General features: G+C 38.3%; 1 long non-coding RNA gene across 3 annotated transcripts in view; it reads right to left on the reverse strand.

The window, feature by feature from the left end:
• Positions 1–21,022, reverse strand: part of LOC144057529 (uncharacterized) — a 105,769-nt gene that overhangs the window by 12,966 nt on the left and 71,781 nt on the right. For all 3 annotated transcript variants that reach the window (XR_013295281.1, XR_013295279.1, XR_013295280.1), the window contains one exon: positions 11,320–11,445. This is a non-coding gene — a long non-coding RNA (uncharacterized LOC144057529). The remainder of the gene's footprint in view (positions 1–11,319; positions 11,446–21,022) is intronic.

A 21,022-nucleotide genomic window follows, 5' to 3' on the forward strand; every position in this document is an offset into this window, starting at 1 on the left:
GAATTTCTCACCGTTTTCTTGAGACGCTTCATGCATTTTTAGCTGGTAAATATGTTCGTGCTTCCCCATGAAAAATAGAGGGGGGGTGGGTAAATCACACTAGAAATAGATGATATGATGTCTTAAATTTACATTGAAGCCATTAGCTTCTTGTCATGACATTTTGCAGTCTTTTGAACACTGATTAAAAAATGTCTGGCAGAGCACTTTAAAAGTAAGTGTCAAGTTCCCCACATGTTGTGTGACCGTAAATGCGTTTAAATAAAAACTTTGCGGACAAACCGGTCGAGGCAGGGGTCAGGTAAAATCATTACGTGGTTTGAGTCAGGATCCAGGAAATGGATATAAGTCATTGCAATGTGCTCTGAAGTGTGCTGTGCATATGTATGAATTTATCCATCCTCTCCCTAGTTGAACAGGATGTCAGAGGTCAAATAAGAGGGGTTAGAGGTTAAAGCCTGACTAAATAATTACAAGATAGTGTTTCCAGTGTCAGTCACACAAACACAAAGCTCCATGACCAACCATAGAGGTTGTTATCTTTGAGGTGTCTGGACAGTGTCTTCCTCTGTGACCCCCCTTAGCAATACACAAACATACACTTGAACATGTTCTCCTTCCTCTCCGTCTGCGTGACGTCCACACACCCACTCCTCATGCAAACACACATAATGCCCCAGCATGAGAGCTCGTCCTTTTGACAAGCAAGCAGTCAGGAAACTGAAGGGGGGAAAGCAAGAGAGGCCCAAGCGGGAGCGGCAAGGTGGCTATATTTAGCCTGTCAGTCACAGAGGTCGAAGGTTAGCTGAAAGCCTACTGACACCTATACACTCACACAGCACATGTACACCTACACACACATGCTGCAGTGTTCATCAAAACAAGGTCAAGAGTGGAGGGCAGGCAGCTGGCAATAGGTTTACAGAGCGAAGGTGAGAGCAGACAGCTGCATAGTTTTACTGGTGTCTGCCCTTTAAATTAAAACCGGAGAAAAGTTTAAAGAGGACACGTTAAAATTTACAGCAGGGCAGAAGAGTATGATGTACTGAAAATATCATTGTCATCACCTGAAACCAAATGATTTCTTTTTATGGCCTGTTGGGGGCCTGCAGCATACATTGAGCCCTAGTTTTTTGTTTTTTTACATTGATCCTGACATGTCTCCTCTTCAAAATAAATCTTTGTCAATTACTTTTTAATTGTAGTTAGACGCTTACATACACTCATCATGGGTAGGCACGGGAATCAAAAAACTGTTATTTTAGTTCCCGGCAACTCGTTAACTAGTAATTGCTTGCTTGCTTGATTATCCCTCTTACCTTGCAGACAAGTGATGAGCTCACAAACAACAAGTGTACTTTGGTTTGCTAACATGATGTAATGAGCACACTAAATTTAGATCATTTCTCTTCTAGCTAAATATATATTTTCCATTCACGCTCACATTCAACTATGGGCAAATGCGAGTTTTCAGTGACCCTACCATTCATCTTTAGGGAATGTAGGAGGAAACCATTGTACCTGGAAAAAACCCTCAAAGACATGGGGAGTACATGAGAAATCCGCACAGGAAGGTGCAGGTTCAAGTACTGTAGATAGTCAACCACTGTGCTGCCCAGTATCATTATTCATAAATAAAGACAAGCAATACAGAACAACATGGGTGGGCAAGGTAAGCAGAGTGGCCAGGTGGGCTAGTGGAAAGTGGAATGCATTGTCAACACAACAGGAGTGGACATTTCATCCATGGACACACACACACACACAAGCCCAAACACAAAAGCACAGGTGCACAGACCAACTGATAGACCTAATGATAAACATGACGCATGGCCAGCCAAACATGGACCCAAGGCCACGAGTCACATGAGCCCGCCAAGCATTCAAGTGTAAAGAGAGTGATTATTTGATTAGAGTTAGTTAGTATTAGTTACCTATCAGGATTGCTTAAAACGTCCAATTTTGAGGACATTTTGTGGAGGGGTGGCACGCGTATCAACAAAGAACCCCTTACATTTTATCGGGAATCTGGATAAAAGTGATGACTTTATTTTCACCATTTCTCTGGGTTTAATGTTGCAAAAACATGCAGTGGAGGATAATTGACGACTTTGAATTGTTTGTAGTGCGTTTAGGCTTCAACACACCCGCGACCCTAATGAAGATAAACAGTACAGTGCATGGATAGATGGAATTACTATGGAATTTTCCCCATCCAACAAATGCAGTTGTACGGCTTCGTTCATGGATTCACTTCTGTCTTACAGCACACAGTGAAGTGGCTCCAGCAAAAACGCCAGCAAGGGTCAGAGAACCAGTTTGGCCTTGGCAGAGGTATGTGCTCCCGTCCAGTGAGCGACATTCAGATATTTCCTTAATAGATGAATGGGTGGATAGAAAAATATTGGTCCATGGAGGATGGTAAATATTGCAGCCACATGCAAGACACCCGTTTAGCCTTGAAGGAGGTCCCTGCATCACTCATCAACTGTACAGAACCAACTGTGACCCACGCAGCCTCCTGTGCTCATGGTATGCCTTAACTCCAGAATTCCCACACTAGGATTGCATTTTAAAAGGCAAACTCAGCATAGTGTGGCATTTTCTTTAAGATTGTCTGTGTGTAGAAAGTGACAGGAAAACTGGCCACATGGGATGAGCCTCTCATGCTTGCGGGTTTGATCATGACTAAATTTGGATGCTCTTTGAGTTCTGTCTTTAATGTTATGCTGTCTTGGTTATGTACTTCTTTTAACCACTCACAACGGCACATTCCTTGGTTATAGTCTTTACGTTATTTCTAAATCCTTGTGGCAGAAAGATGAATAACAACGGGAAATATATATTTTTCAAAATTTACAATGAAAAATGATATGAAGCTGTAGCTAGGGGTAGGTTACCAAAATCGGTACTTTTTTTATACAGACCAATTTGGGTCAGTATTACCATGTATCGATTCACGTCAAATCAAATGCTTTAGAGTCTAAACTGATCCTTGTAAGTGGTGCCTGTGCGGAAGTGGAAGTGCTTGCGATTTTCCATTGCGGACTTGAACGCAGCAGAGAACACACATCAGTGTAACGACATCGACCACTCACACACAAATGTAGCAATGTATGTACCACATCGGCTGCAATCAAGTGATTCTTATTAACTTTATTCTCGTTCAAATTCTCTTCCAACCGTCATTTTTTTTAGATGGTCTGGTCCAAGTTGGGTTCAAATTCATCGCGCAGCGTGCAATGGGCCATTGTGTTGTTGAGAAATAACTGCACAAGATAAATAAAAGAAGATTAAAAAAACAACTATGAATATGAATACGCAAATGCAGTTACAGTAGGATTGTTTGTGTTATACTTTCATTGTTTGTATTGTACTTTAATTATTTGAAAATTGTTAATTTTATATATTTTTACTCTAACCTTTTTTTTGCTAATTTGTTTTAAACTCACCAATCAATCAATGAATTAATCAATCAAACTTTATTTATATAGCACCTTTCATACATTAAAATGCGACTCAAGGTGCTGAGCAATTAAAACATCCATAATACAATAAAAAGAAAACCCACCCCTCGCCCCAACATCCCCATGATCATACCCACAAAAAACAAACAGACAAACAAACAAAAACTTATGATGTTGTTTTGGTATTTATATTATTATTATATATATTATTATTATTGTTATTATTTTTTAGATGTTATTATTAAATAAATTAATCTGTATTACCACAAACACACCATAGTACCAAAAAATGGCACCATTGATTACCGGTATTGATTCCCAGGTTTCGGCACCGTCCCAATTCAAATGTGAAAGAGACCAGTGCCTCATTATAGCTCACAATCTGGTGGGCAGGGAAGCGATCGTTATCAAGATCAATTATATTTTATATAAGGCGCACTGCAAAACCATTCATCTTCACAAGTAATTTCACTGCATGCTTAGTTTTAAGCGTGGGAGGGGGGGCTGTTCTTAATACAGCAGCTGCCCCGTCACAGTTTCTAATAAAACTAGGCAGTATCCCTCCCACAGGACACACATGGAACATATTGCTCTTGTGGATTTTTTTTTGTCATTTCAAATGCACATTTCACTAAGACACCAGTACAGCCACAGATGAACTTTTGGGTCAAGAAACAGACATTGTGATTTTCTTGCCACTTTCATGTCATTTCACTTCTTAATAACATAGTGCTATGCATAACTCTTGTCTTAAACATACGGTATATGTTTGTGTGAGTATATCAAATGTGAGCAAACATCTTATTACAGCAATATTGAAAAAATGTGAATCACAAACATCTAAACTAAATTAGGAAAGTAATGGAAACGATATGTATGCACGCTGTCGTGATGGTTTCATTCAGATAAGAATGAGACCTTTCAATAACATTTTTTCACATATTTTACATCTGGTAATGCACACTTGCTTTGCCCTAAATTATAGGACTCGAAAAGTGCAACATAGACAGATCTACCGTTTCGACGGGAGCACTGTTATCTGCCTATTCATGTTCATCTGAGCCAGACTATAATAGTGCATTATTACCATGTGGTGTCACAATCCAATCTGATGGCAGGAGAAACTCCACCCAACCTCAATGGTAGTAGAAAGATTGCACGCAAACGGCGTCTCTCTCGCTCAATCAGATGAGGGGGAAACTACACACAATGGGCCTGTTGTATTATTAGCCCCCTTAGAGGAAGCGCAGTTTGTCGGATCACACTCCCCCCAAAAAGGAGGTCTGGGAAAATATCAGCTTCCTGACTAAGTGTTTGCCGTTTTGCCTCTCTGGCTGCTGTAATCACTTTCTAACCCTGTTTTGCTTCTCTCGCTCGCTCCCTCTCTCACCACAGATCAATCTTCTCGGGGAACACAAAGTGATTTTAGACAAGCACGCACTCATTTACACACCAATCAAACTTAGCTGGCACTGAAGCGCCGTTAAACATCGCTGATTAAGAAATAAATAAAAATAAATGAAAAAAAAAGAAGCTGAACCAGTATCTGATTCTCACAAAAAGCACTAGAGATCAGGGGAGTTTATGGTGTCATAAATAAATCACTGTGTGCACACACTGAAAATTGGGTTAAAGATGTGAGGGGAGGCCAAGAAAAGATGATGGAGGAAGACAGCGTTTCATTTATTACCGCTTTAATATTATTAGCTCTGACATTTAATTTTCCAAAGTTTCTGCTTGGCCTCCATCGTTTAATAGGAGCAACATGTACTGAGACAATAAGAGCCTTCTCTGACTGCTGTATCTGCCTGACTCGGCACTCTCAGTCCGTCTGACCTCGACTGAACTGTTTGCCATCGGTCGACTGGTTGCTGATTTTCAGCTAAAGGTGCAGTAGTGGGTGCCAAAGACACAACAAGACAGTCCTGACTCTGAAGGAAAAGCAATCCTCCCTTTAAATTGCTTTCTTAACTTTTCAGCTTAAGTGGTACAAACTTTTTTTTCTACAGCAATCAACTCTACTACTTTCATCATCATTAATTTAGTCACCAGCTTTATACCTGTTAATAATAAAATTTCATCATTAATAATATAAAAAGGTACATTGAATCTATATTTATATTTTGCCACAGAACTTGTCTACAACACCAAACCTCAAGTCAATTATAGTGAAGACGATGCATTAAGGGCAGTGGGGGCACACTTCCACCAGATGGTGCTTTCTTTATTCTTCTCATGCATATTTTACATTGACTACAGACCAGTGATTCACTAGTGATTTTTTAATTGGGCTTTGGGGTACAAATGATTATGCTCCAAAAATTCTGCCCAGCCACATGTGGCTAGGCAAACGCGTGACCGGCTCTCGTTTATTTTAGTTGCTGCATAATGTTAAATAATGTGTGTTGCCTCTTCTACTTAAACAACAAATGACAGCAAAATTGGAATAGAAAAAAACACATTAGAAAGCAGTGTTGCCACAGTTACTTTAAAAAAGTAACTTAGTTTCTTTGTGGATTACTTGGTCTTAAAAGTTACTTAATTACTGATTGCGTGATTTTAAAATTTTAAATTAAAAAAATTTTAAAATTTTAAATTTTTTAGTAATTTCTCAACACAAGTGATCAATGTAGATACTATCGAGATCTGGAGTCAGGTTTCTGACCAAGATTCATGTTAGGAGCTAGTTGATCTCTTGAATAATATTATTAACAATAATCATAGTAAAATGAGGATGGTCTTAAACCTTTCCAGTCAGAAAAGTGAGATAACTTGTATGGTAATAAAATGTAAACATTACCATCATTAACCAGCTAGCTGGTTTAGGTCCAAATATTGTGTATGTGAAAATCTGTGAAGGCTGACTTGTCAGACATCAAGAGGACAGATTGACAGAATAGTGAATGGGCAAGAGAAGTAAAGGCAGTTAGAGCCATGAGAGCATGGGTGTTTATAAGCCATATAGTGAAGGGAATGATAGAGTTGGCACCTGCGAGCAAAGGTAGAGACGGGAGTGATGAGTTGGGCAGTAAAGTTCAAGAAAGGCCTTGGAGCTCATCAAAAAGTGTTTTGGGTCTAGTTTTTCAATTCAGCTAAAGTGATGTTTCACTAGATACTTTCTCATTGCTAAGCACCATCCTCAGTTTGAGATTGCGACTCGCTTTGAGGAAAGTACTTCTTTGTGGCCTTAGATGTGCAATTCCTGTGCAGCTGCAGCTTTTCCAAGTAAGTGGTGAAAAACAAGCTCACAAAAAGTTAGGGATGTTCAGCTTTGGGGTGAAAATTCAAGATGAACCTAAAATGCTCCATAAACTTTACAGATGAACTTCATTTGAGCTTCTTTAAACGATTGAATGCACGTCCAACTGCTTAATGTTTTTCTACAGCTCGCTTTTCTTCAACAAGGATGGCAAAATTTATTACGGGTGTTCCATTAATCGACCAAAACATTTACAAGGACGTCCATGTCTATGCCTTTCTGCGACTTTTCCAGTCTCTGTTTTTCTGTTAAAGCCTACTGATGAATCTCTGCGACACTAAGATCAGTGGCCACGAGAACATCCCATTTGAAGCCTCACAATGGCGAGGTAATGTTGCAATTTTTAGGTGCCATCTTGACCTCATGATGTCAAATTGTCCCGTTAAACCAATAAATGTATTGGTTATACATTACATACATTATACCATGCTGCTTTGGATGATAGAGTGACGATAAGAAAATATTGTATTATTCTCTTTCATTTGTATTTTAATGTGCCCTTTACTAACTATTTATACCTGGTCACGAGTTCTGTTTTTTTTGTCAAGTGTTGTTCAGTTTTGTTTCATCTTATGTCTTGTTTTTGTTTCTGTCAACCAATAAACTCCTTCAGGCCACTCGGGTCTTGTCCAAGTCTACATCCTTGTCTTGTCAGTTTGCTTGTATTTACTTCGCTGGTTTCTTTCAGTCTTTGCTTGTTTATTGTGCTTGTTGCTTCTATTGCTGTGCCTGTTTGTACTTAAGTAGCCTATTCATTGCATGCTCCTTGTTATATTGATTCTGGTCCCAGTATTGATTTGTTCCTTTATATAATTTTTTTTTTTATTAGGACTTTTGTCAATGTAGTATTTTCGATAATTCCATGTTCCTTGTTTGAGCTTTTTTTTCCTTCAACATAAATTATTTTTTTATTTTTTTATTTTTTTACTACTCAGGCTCCGCAGACTTGCTTCCCTGCTTCCCTGCTCTTGAATCCTCAAATATACAAAACTGTGACATTTTTACAATCTATCTAGACATCCACTATGGAGCTCTCTTTCATTTGACAATATATCCATCCATTTTCGGAACTACTTATTCCTCACAAGGGTCGCGGGGGTGCTGCAGCCTGCCCCAGTTGGCTTCGGGATGCACCCTGAACTGGTTGCCAGCCAATCGCAGGGCACACAGAAGACGAACAACCATTCACACTCACAATCAACACTTAGGGACAATTTTAGAGTGTTCAATGAAACTGCCATGTATGTCTTTGGAATGTGGGAGGAAACCGGAGTACCCGGAGAAAATGCACGTAGGCATGGGAATAACATGCAAACTCCACCCAGGAAGGCAAAAGCCAGGACTTTGACAATATATATAATTGTTAAATACACATAAAGTGATTTAAAAATATATATATAATAGTCGTATTAATAAGAAGGTGGCATTCATCAATGTTTGTTTGCATAGGCACACTCAAAAACATAGCTACCTATATTGGACTGTTGGGTTTACTCCCAATTTTTATTAAAGTCAGCATCAAAAAAGACCTTAAACAGCAGAATTGATCATGTGTAGATTGAGAATGCAAGTTTAAGAATTCAACATTCATTTCACATAGACGTCGGTGCTGCACTGATTAAAATGGTCAAATGTACTGTGTATGAAATTTTAAAAAGTAGGGATTTGGTGGAGTTGTCCAAGTATTCGATTTATAGGCCATTGTTGCAGAACAGAAAATCTGAAATATCCTTAAGTTGAACAGTCTGATACATCAAGTGATAATGATAATAGTGATTGAACGATTGTCACCGTATGCTAGGAAGACACCCTGATGATCTATCATAACTGCCTACTGGCCATCGAAATAATCAACTTATGCTATAAGCTATTTGAGCAAATAGGGGCTGACAGCTCTGCGCCGCCGGAAGAAGCGAAGAAGCAGTCTAACGTTCATTTGAAGTTTCTCAACAGCATTAGGACATCATGTGGAAAAAAAAAAACATTTAAAAAGTCATGTTGGCTCTCACATGTACACGTGCAGTGTGGTAAGCGTCTCCCACATGCAATGTATGTGGCACGTCGGCAAAGTCATTAGACCGCACTTCCTCTCTAAGCACAAGAAAGAGACATGAGGGCTGTCTTGCATGAAACATACAGGAAACGTGTGGGCGGGTCACAGCCTTTCAGTTGCTGTTTGGATTTGCACACGCATGTGTCCTGCTCTCACGTTCTGCCCTTGGGGCTTGCGACCAGTCGTTTTGTAATTGCTCCTCTTTGATTGCCTTCATTGAGTAGACAACTGCTACAATTACAGCCCATTAAGAATGTGCGCAGGAATTGCTTGCTCTGCAGAAAGAGCATTCATTTGTGGGGTCAGCAATTTTTCTAAAGCATCTTGTCACGTGTTTTACTTCCAGATGATAATAATTTGTTGTCAAATCCAATAAAATAATAATAATTGTCACAGTGGATGGAAGCGCTCAAAAAATGTGGAGTGGATCATAGTGCAGATGTGCATAAATGGAGTGGACTCTAAAAGTTTCACTTCTCTTTCTAGAAAGGTACAAACCGTTAGCACTTCTGCTTTTTAATCATTTGACTTATTTATGTGTTCCCTCCCGATGTGTGCTACACGTGTCTTCCCTCACGGGCTTAATGTTGTTTTCTATTGGGGCCCCCCAAACCAGTATCAACAGCTTTGAATACACAATCGTTTTGGATATCTACTGAAGTTCAATGACCCGAATGACAGAAGGCGGTGTGCTTTCTTGTATTTACTAAAACATCGTAACATTCACAGATAAACACAAAAGCAGATTAAACTGGACATAGTGTCTCAAAATAACTTCCCCATGGACACAAGTCACCTGCATTTGTTTTCTCAAATACTGACATTTTGTTTCTTCACCATTCTTCTACATCTCTTCTGGGGCAATATACAGTATTTATCTTTATATGTATAATACTCTGAGTGACCAGATTTTCCAAATGTAAAAACTTGGGCACAACAATTTTGCCTAAAGGATCTTTGTGCAGTTTGTCAATTTTTTTTTTTTTTTTTACTCGCCACTGCCACCTCTGGCCCAAAGCGTAACTGCAAGATCTGTGTCAGGGTCGTTCATGGTGCGAGTACGTGCACGATTTTAAAGCGACAGCCACAGTTGACAAACGAAGACATGACTTCAAATGAGGTAAGAAAAACTCACCAAAGAAACTGTGGAGCGTGAGGGTCCGCACACTCTACTATAAAGGGAAGATAAAAGCTGATAGGTGCAGTCACAGTAAAACATTCAGGGCTCTTCATACTCATCTGGGCATTGGTGGAACTGCACAATGCACTTTTAAAATGACTTTAGCTAATGCTAACTGCTATTTTGGTGGACAGTTCAACTGCTGCGCTAAATGCACTCGCCATTATCCAACCTTTACTCCCGGCAGCTATTGGAAGCTGGCTGTGCCGTTTACCTCGCGCCCCCTCTCACATTGTAACATTGGAAATATGCTGTCCGAAAACCTTAGTTTGCATTGGGCCTGACTGGCGACCACCGCATTAGGCAAGAAGGACTACTTTTCCCATGATTCTTAGAAATAGACGCAAGAAGTAGTTCTAGTTCCTGTATGACGAAAATTGATCTGCCAGCAATTAGATGCCGATTTGAATGAGAACGCAAATGTGAATGAGAAAGAAAACAGTCCAATTTTATTTTCATTGGTTTATTGTATGAATCGCTATGACAACTGTGTGCTTGACACACGTTTGGGCCATTTAAATGTCAGGCACACAGCTAGCTAGCTCCGTCCGTCCGTCCGTCTATATCGCGCACGTTTGGGACTTTAGTTATTGCTAGCTTTTGGTAATCATGGTTAGGTAGAGAGTAATAACGCAGCCCAAAAGTTAAAGCGGACATATGGAAAATGTACACAAATAGTTGTGTAACTGGTGTATCAAGTATGAAATTACACAAGATAAATCTTTTGAGCTGCCGATTTCCAAAAATATATCTGTACATGAGAGTGAATAGTGAATTTTACAGAATTTTTTAGTAATTTTTTTAGTTACAACTTTGTACAATTGTTTGGCGACACATACAAGGATGCTGCATCGCAATGGGTGATGTTTTTGTGGGGCCTGAGGTCGCTTTAGTCCACTCTTGCTATTTTTTTATTTATTTTTTTAGACTTGTTGCTCAGCAAGTAGTCATACCCCATCTCCATCATACCCCTAGTCGTAATGGTATTAAAATCCATTCTCGGCACTGGTTTTACAGTTGAGGTGAGAGGATGAGCAGTGACTCATTTCCATGAGTCAGGGACATCCCTTCAAAACAAACTGGTTTTAGCAAGGAAAAATATATTGGTATGTCCAATGTTCTGTAATTATTTTTCTTTTATACGTATAAAATATGCTAAATTTCATCCAGTCTTCAACTTGCTTCTTGTCACATTGAACACAGTTTCATATGAAGCTGATCCAGATTTCTCATTTCCCAGCAAATTCAAGTTAAATGGAAAACAGACAAAATGGCTGTGTTTAAAGCGGGATGCCGTCACAACTCTCCCGACTACAATTATGCTGCTTTTAAAGACATTGCTAGAAGACTATCAATTTACCTTAATTCCCTCGAACATTCCAATTGTCGGTCTGGAGCCAGCCAGGATTCCTGCAGTGTTAATTAAGCATCTGTCTTGGAGAAAATTAAGGTCGTGATCCCCCGGACCTCATCACTCCTACAGTCCCTAGGAGGAGAGACAAAAAGAGACTTAATGAAGGAATAAAAGGATGATATGACTTAATGAACAGCTTAATGAGGCCTGTGTATATTTAATATGTGCTTCTTAGAGCTTAATTAGAACAATATCGGTCTTCATTGGAGATGTTCATTGTTGATAGTTGGCTGGCGTTTCTGACAGTTGCAAAAACAAAAGCTATGTCATTTTGTAGAAAGGATCGTCCATTGTATACAATGACACAGTCTTTGTATTATTCATTTCACCACTGATTAAATCAAGAATGTACTAATTGAATAACTATGCGACTGTATGATCTAAACCCTACGATCATCATTCAGAATCTGATACAGTGAAATTGTTTAATGGACCGTAGCGAGCGAGTCATATGGTTTGTGTCACTGAAATAATTTCAGCTCCCCGAATGCTTCCAACGGTATTTCCTCTACTCATCATGACTCGCGCTAGTCAGAGGTTGAGGTGCATTATGCCCAGAGGCAGTGTTAGGGAAGACAATTGAAGAATCTGACACAGTGACATCATTACCCCTCAGAGAAATGACTCAAGCATCACAGCGTGTTGTTTCCCCACACAAGGGCTCTTTGTCTGCATGTGGGAGTCATTTATTTTATGACCGAAATCCAGATTGGTGATGCCCACAGGCCCTCATTTGCGGCTCAGGATATTCAAAGGTCCCAGTTCAGCAACCACAGAGTGACCATGTGAGGGCCTCAGATGACGCAGCCAAATAATAAAACATAATGAGTCATGAAGTTGAGGGAATCCCAGTTTCCAAAATAAAGATGGACATTTTGAAAATGCCAACCAAGGCAAGAATTATGAGATTAGCAGTTGTGACCATGACATTTTTTCCAAAAAGAAAACATATCGTAAACCATATGAATGGCAACATGATTGCCGAAATGGTGCTGTTCTGCATCTGGAATCATAAAATGCATTTTCCATGATTAGATATCTCACTTTGCCACCTGAGCTACACAGCCAGTAAATAGTGCATTTTGCAGCATCCTTCCTTTCTTTCTGTAGTTGAGGAATTACACTGAGGAGGTGCACAATAACACGAAGTCTCAGATAAATACATGGGCTGAGCACCGACTGAAGCACGTTCATGTCCGTGGATCGGGGTGAGTAGATACAGTCCGTCTCATTCTGTGTATTTTTGGAAGCCTTCGCGTCACAAAGCATTTGCCGAACATGTGGAACCACGCGCCGAAAGGTGGGCATCGTCATCGACGGAAATTCACGATAAAAGTGTCCAGCTCTGAAAATGAGTACACCTAGACTGCACTGCACAATACTTCAATTAAAGATAATATAAAAAAAAAATACTCTGACACTCTTTTAACTGAGTGTTATTTGACATCAAGTGAGGTGGGAGGAGCCTATTACACTTGGAGCCTTTCAATCCATATTGACTGAAACAATGTGAGACGACTCAGCAGTGCCTGTGTTTATGATTTGTTATTTGTCCTTTTAATGTACGTGCACTTTATTTCAGTTTTAAGACATTATACATTTGTAAAATGTATTTAAATTTATTGTATGTGTAGTCTTAGTTTTAATGACGTGTGTTGTTGGCCTCTTGTCCAGGTCACCCTTGTAAAAGATCTCAATGTTTTTTTTTATCTGGTTAAATAAAGGTATTATATAAAGGTTATGTATGGAAGTGTATTGCTATCACACTAACGTGATAATTTAAACCTTTTAAAGTGATAACTTATCACGTATTGTGATAATTAACACATTAAAATGTGATCAATTTGACCTACACGTTCAGCAAAACAAAACCAAGATGGCATTATCTTGGCTTCATCGACGTTTCTGTTAAGAAAATAACCTGAAACCACTTTTTTCCCCGATTCCTCAAGTTGTTTTCAATAAAGTTTGTATTTAAAAAAAAGCACAATCGTCTGCTCCATGTACTCAGCATTAAAACGTATCTTCATTCTCATGCTGGGGTAAATCTAGTCTACCGTGTTTGGGATCCCATCACGCCTCACTGGGCTGATGCAAGCATGCAAGCACTGTGTGTGCTTCCACTATCCTGATTTTAATGGGAATGAGGGGAGCCGCTTCGAACGGCCGGATGTCGGCTGCGTTCCATCTCACAATGGTGCAAATTAGAGTGTGGAATAAAGGGAAGTTGAATGAGATACCTAAATATATGTTTAATTGGGAGCGGACTCGTGTCAGCAGAGTCCTTCCATAATAATACAATGACTGAATATATCATAATAGTCCTACAACAAAACAATCAGTACATCAAATGTAAGATGCCCATTATGAATTGATTTAAAAAAAAAAAAGTGACCTCTGTCGAACTAACAAATGCAACGTAGCTGTGAACCATTGCCATCTACTGTAATCCTAAATGTGTAATCTAAAGAATACCCCACCATATTTTGTGCTTGTATACCTAAAAAAGTGGATTAATTCATTATCGGCTTGTGGTGGGTTTAAAATGGTTTAGCTTGGATGTGCACTAAAATCCACATACTCGCCAAGAAAATTATATGATCTCTAAAATGTATACTCTATTTTAACAGAACATGTGGTAAAACTATCTCTTCCTAAACCTAGTGGCGCATATAATGGAGACTGGTTGTGGCAGAAGGCTTTCATCACATTTATCTCAACACTGAATAAGTGAAAGACTTTTTTTTTCCTCTCAGAGGCACATCTTCTACCTTCCATACACGCAGACACGAGCTTTTCCTGGAAACTGCTGACTGCATACAAACATGTTTTTCCAGCACTGTGGTCATCATTTCCCACCATGCCCTTACTTTTAGGGTGGTAATCCATGCGTGCAACTCCAAAACACATCCACAATATGTTAGTCACTTTGCATGAGCACAGGCAATAACGAATGCTGCTCTTTGCTTTTAATTCAATGCCATTTGGAGGATTCCTTTGAGAAAAGGTGACAGCTCAGCCCGGCTTCCTCATTTCATTAATTTGCCCTTGCAAGTGAAAACTATTTGGGAGGTTTGCTGAGGCTTAACATGTTTGTTGCGTTTGGGGTTTTAATCTTGAGTGTTTTGAATTATTTTCCCCCTCAAATGTTGATCATTAATTTTAAAATGTGCTGCCCACGTCTGGGAATTTTGTCTGTGAGCCCGAGGGCAGCCTGAAATCAAACTCTAGAGGGTTATTAAATGACTTTAGTGTTGATTCTTGTAGAACATTGCACAGAAATGTGGGACAACGTTGCATAAGGAAGGTCTGAACATTTATAGTCGTAGTTCATGAACCGTGTCTCTGGTTCACTGCTGTGCAGAATCACTTTAATCCCCTCTCAAAGTTTATTTCGAGGAAGCCAGACAGCTGAGTGCTTCTGTGAAAGAGCCAAAGATTTCCACTGCTGTCATTTATTCCACTTGTGAAGACATATGTCTATCCCTTGTCAGGATTAGAGATTCTAGTCATTGTTCTGAAACATGAGAATAATGTCAGCCTTCCTTCTGGCCTTCTGTGACAAATTTGCAGAATTGCATTTGACAGATACTGCAAAATGACAACGGGTGACTTTGTTTTATGGTAAATGCTACTTCACCTTACAAAGCCCTCAAAGCGCTTTGCATTCGACTACTCATTCAACTACTGATGACACAGCATCAGGAGTAACTGGGGGTTCAGTATCTTGCTCAAGGATAGTTTGACGCGGTCTCAAGGGCATGGGAACGAACCCACAACCGCTGGGTTGGGAGATGACCACTCTACCACTGAGTCGCGGCACCCTAAAGAAAAGTGTTTCTATATTAAATTGCAAATAGGTCCGTTATAAGCAGGGAACAGAATGATGTCAACCTTCTAATTGGTCTATGACTACGTTTACATGCGGCCAGTAACTCTTAGAAAACAAAAATATTGGCAATATTCGGGTTTTGAAAGGCCATGCAAATGGCCAAAAACCCAACGTGCTCTTATTCAGGTTTAAACCCGGAAATATAACAAAATAAAGGCATACAATGTTGTGCAAAGGGGTCACTGTAGGACAATTTAGCAGTATAATAATGCATATTTGTGGGAGTCAAGTTGTAATTTACAATTTCAAAAAATGCGTACAAATCCACAAGTTGCTTTTTGTTTAAATATGAAAAGAAAAAAAATATGTCACTGATGTTCAACATGAAATGCTAATGCTATCTAGTGGCAGAAAAATTACTTCAGTGTTTCACACCCCTTTTTACTGTATAGTGCATCTTTAAAAAAAAAAAAACTTTAAATAACTTTATGAATTAGTCTGAAAATACTGTATTAATGAACAAAAAGACACAACCATATTTTATTAGGTTAACATATTTTTCCACTTATTAACAAATAATAATAAATAATCCTGAATGATTCAGAAACTGGAATTTTTACCTTAACCCAAATATTGACTGCATGTAAAGGTAGTGTATGAGGGTGTGATTGTGATGATTGGCAGTGTAGTCTTGTCGTGATAAAAGCAATGATGTAATCCCCCTTTAAGATGTTGAACAGGAGGAGGTCATGACTTTACTCTTTGCCGGAACAACCAGTTCTTGTACGAGCTCAGCAGATTTATCATATCTAACACAAACTAGTTTGCTGAGAGGAAGTATACAGTACAACAAAAATAAACATGTTTTGGGTTTGGAGTACAATCTCCCATCATTTTCACACACAAAAAAAAAATCACAAAAGATGCACTTCCTAAAAAAACACATCATCGCCATTGTTAATCCCATATAATCTTATTTGATTCCCTGTTTATATTGCATTCAGGTTCTTCTTAAAAAATGTTGCATTGCCTTTAGTGATCTTGCCATTTTATATAACTGACTAACTATAAGGACATAATTTTATCTTGCTGTGTAACTTAAAACTCAATTAAAAAGTATTCTAAACTTTTGCTTTCAGTTAGCACTATTACGATAATATTCAACTTGTATGTCCATCCAGCCATCCATCCATCCATCCATCCATTTTCTCTGCCACTTATCCACATTAGGGTCACGGTCTCGTCAGTCAATCACAGCAATTTTGTTGTTGTTTCATTAAATACAGTTTAATGATCCCTACTGAGAAAAGGTCTTTGGGTTCAGCATATTTTGAAACCCTTTCATATTATGTGGTGTTTTTCTTTTTGATAAATGTTGACATGTGAATCTATTTTGAGATTTTATTAGCATGAATGTTTGACTCCAGTATCTGCTTACTTTGCCCCGAATATGTGTTATACAACATATGAAATACTGACAAGGTTAAACCCTTGACTTTCATTGGAAGGGATCGTAAGCTGTTCAAGCTGTTTCAACATTAAACAGCTGACTGTGCCAGAGTGTAAAATGATTTTGCATGGAAGAAAAGCAATCTGAATCTTAAAATCAATTTCTTTGGATTCATTATGGAGGAGCCCATCAATACTGGTGAGAATGTCAGCATGACCGAGGTATTGTATTAGATGCAACATATAGTAATGTTGCATGTGCATATGAAGATGCTCACCTAGTTAAACAGTGGTAACCTCACAGTTCAAACACATTTTATAAATACGATCTTAATTAAAATTGTCAAATTGTCACAAGTTGCGAATTGCCACTTATTCCCATTAAGAAATATGGTGATTTTGTCATGTTTGGTTTCTGTTTTTGGTTATGTGTCTCCCTTGGTCTTGTTGAGTGTAATCCTGCCCTTCTTTTTTTTTTTTTATAGAGTATTTTTTATTAATTTTTTTGCAGTTTTGGTTTATACTGCCAGGACGAAATGTTATTCAAATGAGAGGGCGGTCCTAAGCGTGTACTAGGTTGGACTCCGTCAAGGCAAACTGCCTTTCATTTGTCAAGTGAGCGGGTCGGCGAACAAGGAATTCTCGCCAATTTGAATGTAGACCAGGGTTATTATAGTTTTGGAATTTTTCATTTTAGTTAGTTTTTATTTCGTTTTGAGTTTTGTTTTTTAAATTTAGTTAGTTTTAATCAGTTTTCAGGGTGGTTCTGTTAGTTTTTATTAGTTTGAGTTATTTCATAAATGCTTAGTTTTAGTTAGTTTCAGTATTAGTTTGAGTTTTTTATTAAAATGTGTATTACATGTGCGCAATATTTTAAAAAACACCATGGGAGCAACGTCATTTGAAGGTGCTTTTCTATTGGCTGCTGCTAGATGACGTCACTTTTGTGTGACACACTTTCAAATGTCCTTATTCTGGTTAATATCAAAATAAATCATCCCCAAAGGCTCATGCATTACATTGATTACTAAAGACTAAAACGAAGAACATTTTTGCTATAATTATAGTTAGTTTTGTAAACATAAAATGTCGTTTCAATTAGTTTTGTAAAAAGCATTTTCGTTTTTTTTAAATTTCGTTAACGAAATGTTTTTTAAATTTAAATTTTTGTTTTTTCGTTAGTTTTAGTTAACTAAAATAACCTTGATGGAGACTAGCTCCAGCAATGGACGACTATCTGATCCACTGTCACCTCGACTTGTTGTCGAGCAACTCAAGTCGCAAATTGTGGTGACAGTGGACAAGATAGTCGTCCATTGCTGGAGTTCTCCAATGCAAGCCGACGAAAAAAAGGCAGTTTGAGTCCAACCCAAGACACGCTTAGGACCGCCTCTTTATTTGAATAACATTTCGTCCTGGCAGTATGGAGAGAGAGAGAGAGAGAGAGAGACAGAGAGAGAGAGAGAGAGCAAGAGAGCGAGGGAGAGAGATATGTTTTTATTTTCGATTTATATATATATATATATATATATATATTTTTTTTTTTTTTTTTTTTTTCAAATTCAATTTTTTTTATCCGTTTTTATTTTCACAGTAATTTATTAATTTTGATTATAGATAGATAGATTTAATTAATTCGCTTTGGTCCTCTATAGCCCTTGGCATTCATCAGTACCCAAAAAGTAGGTCAAAGTTTTTAAGGGGTTGGTGACCCCTGCTCAACTAAATGTCTCAAGACTTCCATTTGTGTTCAATCAATAACGTGTTCTGTTAGCAAACTTGTTTAACTACTGAAGAATACTTTAAAAGATTCGAAGCACAAAGTGTAAATAATTATTATCAGTCCACTGGCACATGTTAGCTATTTTAATTGGTTTTGTTTTTAGCTGCCTCGCTCATTTCCTACATTTCCCTTGGTTCCACCCCAATGTGTTCAACTACATCCAACTTAACACAGGCCATGATGTAATTCTGCCTGAGGGGCTTTCCCACATCCATGGCTCAGCTGATAACACATGTGGTAGAGAATTGTAAAAACACACATGGGTGTGTAGCAGCTTCAAACTCAGAGCCCATATCGACCTTCCCTGAGAACCAAAACGAGGAGGGGGGCGATGGCAGTGAAAAATGTTCCACTCATTTTCAGCAACAGGCAGCTTTAAAGCTCATCTAAGCTGTGATTAAATTGGCTGAATACAACAACCCAACCCTTGTTGTTGCACGCTGGCTACAGCTGTGCTTCGCTACATTTAACCTCTTCTAAGTGTTCTCAATTGTTTTTCTTTAACTGGACTTATTAAAAGAAATACAAGTTCCACTTGAATAAATCTCCTGGATGCTTAGCCGGGCTTTTAAATGGTCAAAGACAGAATTCAATATTCTCAGAGACTGTTTGACATCAGCGTTGGCTGCGGTTGCACATTTACTGCACACTGCTGTGCAAACCAAACACCGCTCCAACAAGCCGCTGCAATGTCAGCTGCTTTCATTTAGTTGGACTGAGCAGTGAGTCAGTCAGGGCTGCTGGAGGAGAGTCTGCACATATACGATGATGAATCACATCTGCACAACTCAGTCTGGTCTTCACTGAAGCGGTATCTATTCATATTCTTTGGCGTAGCATATAGAATTGAAACAAAGACTATTGAAAAGTAAATAAGAGGCCAATGCAGCTGCAAAAAGTGATTAAAAGCCAATGCCGTGTTTGGATATGTGTGGGAGATGAGGGAACAGCAAAATAAGCCCTTCAAGGCCACTCGACAGGATAAGCTCAACCGATAAGGACTCTGGAGAGGAAGCCGGGGTTGTTTTTGAAGGAAATGACATCATTTGGTTGGATGGAATAGTGACCTCATGTTGACAAGATAATAGCTGTGTGTGTGTGTGTGTGTGTGTGTGTGTGCGTGTGTGTGTGTGTGTGTGTGTGTGCGTGTGTGTGTGTGTGTGTGTGTGTGTGTGTGTGTGTGTGTCTTTATAGATGAAAGGTTTCTTTAAACACCATAGCTGGTTTTTAAATTTTGTCTTATTTTAATTTCAGTATGTTGACTCACATATTATGACTGGATAATGATAAATCTAGCAGATGATGTTTTTCCTTTGTACCAAAACACAGATTATATTTAATATAATCTGTGAGTAAATTGTGACTTTTTTTTTTCTGTGACAATTCGTTTCCTTGTCTGTAGTGCCATGTTTACCCTATAAAGCCCAAGCCATGAAATATATGAGAGAAAATTCTGATTCTTTACAAATAGAGTATTTATTGGTCCTTTTGAACAAACATATTTTTGTTTTTTCAAAATTACAGTACAACTTTTGATTTGTGTCATATTTGATACATCCGGTCACAATGCTTTAAATTCGTACATTTATAACTGTCGAAAATATTATAATAAACAGACCAATCAAACATATTAGCATTTCCAAAAATATAAGTATATAAGTATAGGTGTTTCTCCTTTCTCAATTGGCTGGAAAAGCCATCAGATTGTGACACTGCCCTCTAATGGATTATCCGTGCAATACATGTATCAGATCATATACATCAGGGTTTTAATGGGGGGAAAATATTATATTCATGAAATAGAGGGCTCAAAATGTATTGTATTTACTATAATACATTTGGCGTTGTAGGGTTATTCCCAAATTTGTCATTGAATGACATATTAGCCATATGCCATGGTTTCATGATGGCGGCCTGTATCATGAAGTACAAGTTATAAATTAAAAGAAGAGAAAATTGCAATTAATTTCACTCACTTTTAAGGAAAATATTGGGATATATACAGTTGTGCTCGTAACTTTATGGGGTTATGTAAATTTTTTAGCACAGCAGGACATGTACAAAAGTTATAAGTCGCTTAATGACACAAAAATGCTCTGAATCATCACAATAATTCACATGTCGACTTCAACCTACTTAAAATATCAAAACAGTTGCCACAGTATTTAGGATTTTATGGGCAATTAGCCTTTTCTCACCATTCAGTTGTGCTCATAAATTTACATACCGTAGGGGTAGCACAACTGTAGGTCTGTCTTTAAAATTATGTCACTTTTTTCAAGAACTAGTGGTGTGAGTACTTAGTATCGGTGACTACTCGAGAGTTGAGTACTCATACTGGTATCAATCTGGAAAAAAAATCGAACATCTCTAGACTAGTGGTATACTTGCCTGTCTTTGGTGTACCTTTTAGGTAAATTTATCTGGAATAGACTCTAGCTCCCTGGGATACCAAATGAGATAAGCAGAAAAAAAACATAAAAAAGTAAATTTAAAAAACTAGCAACAAATATCCATTAAACAAATATGGGGAAAAAAATCAAATATTTTAATTATTAAAGTTAGGTGTGAAAATTATTCATATG

Source organism: Vanacampus margaritifer, chromosome 9 (assembly GCF_051991255.1).
Source record: "Vanacampus margaritifer isolate UIUO_Vmar chromosome 9, RoL_Vmar_1.0, whole genome shotgun sequence".
NCBI lineage: Eukaryota > Metazoa > Chordata > Actinopteri > Syngnathiformes > Syngnathidae > Vanacampus > Vanacampus margaritifer.